General features: G+C 36.4%; 1 non-coding gene across 1 annotated transcript; it reads right to left on the bottom strand.

The window, feature by feature from the left end:
- Positions 1-438: 438 nt before the first annotated feature.
- LOC140870192 (small nucleolar RNA R71) lies at positions 439-543 on the bottom strand. The gene has a single exon (XR_012147165.1). It is a non-coding gene; the product is annotated as a small nucleolar RNA R71 (small nucleolar RNA).
- Positions 544-3,478: the final 2,935 nt, after the last annotated feature.

Raw genomic sequence — 3,478 nt, forward strand, 5'->3', positions numbered from 1 at the left:
GGGTGTAGTCGACCGATACCAAGTCTCGTTCTTTATTTGATCTTCTTTATTTTAATTATTGCATAGTAGTTTATAAAATCCAACAAACCCCTTTTAATTATTTTAAGTATTTTTAAGAACACAAATAAATTTCACTTTTCTCGTGGGAACGATCCCTACTCTCGCTACTACATGTTTATTTAGTTAATCTGAGTTGGGTTAATTTGGGCGTGATACGACTATGCGCTACCAAAATTTCGCGTCGTTGCCGGGGAAAGGCGTTTAATTTATTTGTGTTTTTGTTTTTTTTTATTTTTATTATTCCTCCTAGTGCTACTCTGGTTTGTTAGTGCGTGCAGTTGAATCTTCGTAAGAAGAAGAATTTCCATACGACCCAGAAATAGAAAGATTTTTGCATAGGCGAAATGGGATTATTGCGGTGTGATACTTCGAGATGTCAAATCGACAAGTATTAGCAAGTTTTATCCAGCAACACGGAGAGCCATTCTATGCAGCATGGGAGAGATTCAAAGATTTAGCGACCATCTTCCGGTATCATGATTTTTCTAACTATTCTCTTCTTACATATTTTCTTAATGGTTTGGATGAAGTGACAAGAAAATGGTTAATTGATGGAGCTTTCACAACCAGTATATCATTATTTTTCCGAGATGCTGATACCATGAGACACCTGTTGGATGATATGGCAGAGTTTGACTATTACCGGTATTTGCAATCTCAATACCCGAATTTTATAGACCAAACATTTGAGCTTCAAAAGGAGGAGGGAAGTTGTTCGCAATTGATCTTACATCCGCTGGAGGATATAATGAGCAAGCTCGTGGCATCGACTGTGGAAACTGTAGAAGATCTAAAAAATTGTAGATGTCACCTTGTGGAGCACATAGAGAATATCAAGAGATCACTCGTCCATGAACACAAAGAACAGGAAGTGAAGCAAGATACTCAAGCAGTGACCAATCCAATTTGGTTTAATGATGATGACTCAGAGAACCAGGATTGGGAGTGCGAATAAATTCCTACTGAAGATTTAGGGGTGTTTGAGTCTTCTCTTCTTATTGGACCTCAGTCGAAAGATGTTCTGGAAGAAATTTCGTATGATGGAAATATGTTGCCACTCGAGTTTGAGGATGACGGAGTTCAAGAGTCTATCGATATGAGCTCATCGATAGTATTATCATACACACATCTCCAAGATCCTTCTCTTCCATCAGTACCAATTTCAAAAGATGTTGGCGTTCGAGAGCCAACGGAGGTGTTCTCTTCCCATGTTTACCAGCTACTTTGGAGTGTTGTTGAGGTGAAAATCTTGAACTGTATACATCTAGCCAAGATTGAGGGCACATGCAACAAAGACCCATTTGTGGTGTCATATGACACTTATTTTGGGCGTCAGCCGCTCTTTGAGGAGTGCTTCTGAGGGTCAAGCTAAAGACTGGAAATCAAGCGCTGCTTGGGAGGCAACCCAAGGGGAGTATTTACTTTCATTTTCAGTTTTTATTTATATTTTTATTTTGCATTTTGACTTACATAGGGGACAATGTAAGATTCTAAGTATGGGGGAAAGGACTTAGCCAGTCAATTAGAGCATTTAGCCGTATTTTTTAAAAAAATTTAGAGCTCATAGTTAGCAATGAATATCACTGATGAAATTCACTAGCCTATGATGATGAAGTTTTTTAAAATTATTTTTGATGAAAATTTTCTCTTGATTGGATATGAGAAACAGTAGGTTGATTAGTGAATATTTTAAGCACACATGTTAAACCAGTGAACTGTAGCGATGTATTAGATGATGTTTGTGTATGTTGGATCATTGCACGACAATAGGTGTTTGTGGATCCTGATAGTGTTTTGTTGAAACCTGATGATCTTTTTGACTTGACATAAACGATCTTGGGCGCACCTAGAAAAAAAATTTACATACAACTCAATCCGGGCATAGAAAGGATTGAAATCCTAAAATATTAAATTCAAGGCTAAGTATGAGGATTAAATGGGGTTGATGCTCCATCCGGGCTATAGACGAGGGGATTGAAATTCTAATCCTGTCTTAGTTATAGCTAAGTTAGCGGGTAATTATTGGGGCTAAAGTAATACCGGGTGCAAAATCTGGAGGTGAATAATTTTATCTCAAGAGAGTTGTGTTTTTGTTTGAAGATTGTTGGGAGGAAAGAGCTCTTGATGGGGATACTCACACTGATTTGTCATAGGTCGGCGAACGGTCTTAAAACTAACTCTTTTGAAGTTGCATGTAGCTGGAATAACATGACACACACACACGTTCACGCTTGACTGATGGTGTATTATGGAAAATCGAGAGTATTCATAATTTTGTTTTGTATGTGAAAACTACTTTGAGGCTGTGATTTCATTATTCATTTGTGTTTAGGTTTTGTGTTGCTCGAGGTCGAGCAAGGATTAAGTAGGGGGAATTTAATGTGATGGTATTTTCCTATGTTTTATTGAGTTAATTTGTGATGATTAGGTGTATTTTTATTGATTAAATTCATGTTATAGTTCCTAATAATTGTATGTGATTTGATATAGGAAAAGTGAAGAAAAGGAGCTAAAGATTGAAGGAAAGAGCGAGATAAGATAAGAATTACGGAACAGCAAAGATCCAAAACTCATTTTTAATTTTAGAAAGCTCCAAATCCAATCTCCACCGTTCCGAATGAAATTCAAGATGTTTTGAAGCTGCTGTCAAAATTTCAGCTCAATCCGACGGCTAGATCTTTGGATATGAATTTTTCAGAATCGCTGCTCGCTGGAAAAAAAGTTGCTCGCTCGATCCGCAACATTTAACCGATCTAGCGGGAGCAGAAATAAAAGTTGGACAAAAAGTTGGCAGATTTATGCTCGCTCGATCCGTCAACTTTAACCGATCGATCGGGCGAGACAAAAAGTCGGGAATTTATATTTTAAATACGAAACTTTCTTGGGAAGGACTCTATACTTAAAATATCATCTAGAACTCAAAAATATATCAGATTGGACGGCTACAGACAGAGAAGAAACATCTGGCGGCTAGGTTTTATCTTTCTTGTTCTTAGATTTTAATTCTTCTTGTTTTTATTCTTGGTTGAGGAAGACGAACCCTTGAATTTATTTATCTTGTGAGATTTAGATTTTCATTGTTTGATTTTTATCGAGTATGAAGAGTTTTTCTGGTTTATTTCATGCTTGTGTGTTTGATTATTAGATTTATCACCTGATAATTCTTTCGTACAATCTACCGCTAAATTAGAATTCAAATCCGTAATTGTTTGAATCATCTAATTTGTGAAGCAACTATGATTAATATTTTCTGCTGTTGAATTTTTTAAATCATAGGAACAACAATTGACTAGGCTAAATACATCCGCTAGTGCATGTGTTGTCTAGATTCATCAGTTTCACTCATATGAATGCTACCATAGATTTAAATCTAGATCGCTGGTATTTGGGTTAATTTATTGGTAAGGGTTAATTTAGA

Source organism: Henckelia pumila, chromosome 4, assembly GCF_033568475.1.
Source record: "Henckelia pumila isolate YLH828 chromosome 4, ASM3356847v2, whole genome shotgun sequence".
In the NCBI taxonomy this organism is placed as follows: domain Eukaryota; kingdom Viridiplantae; phylum Streptophyta; class Magnoliopsida; order Lamiales; family Gesneriaceae; genus Henckelia; species Henckelia pumila.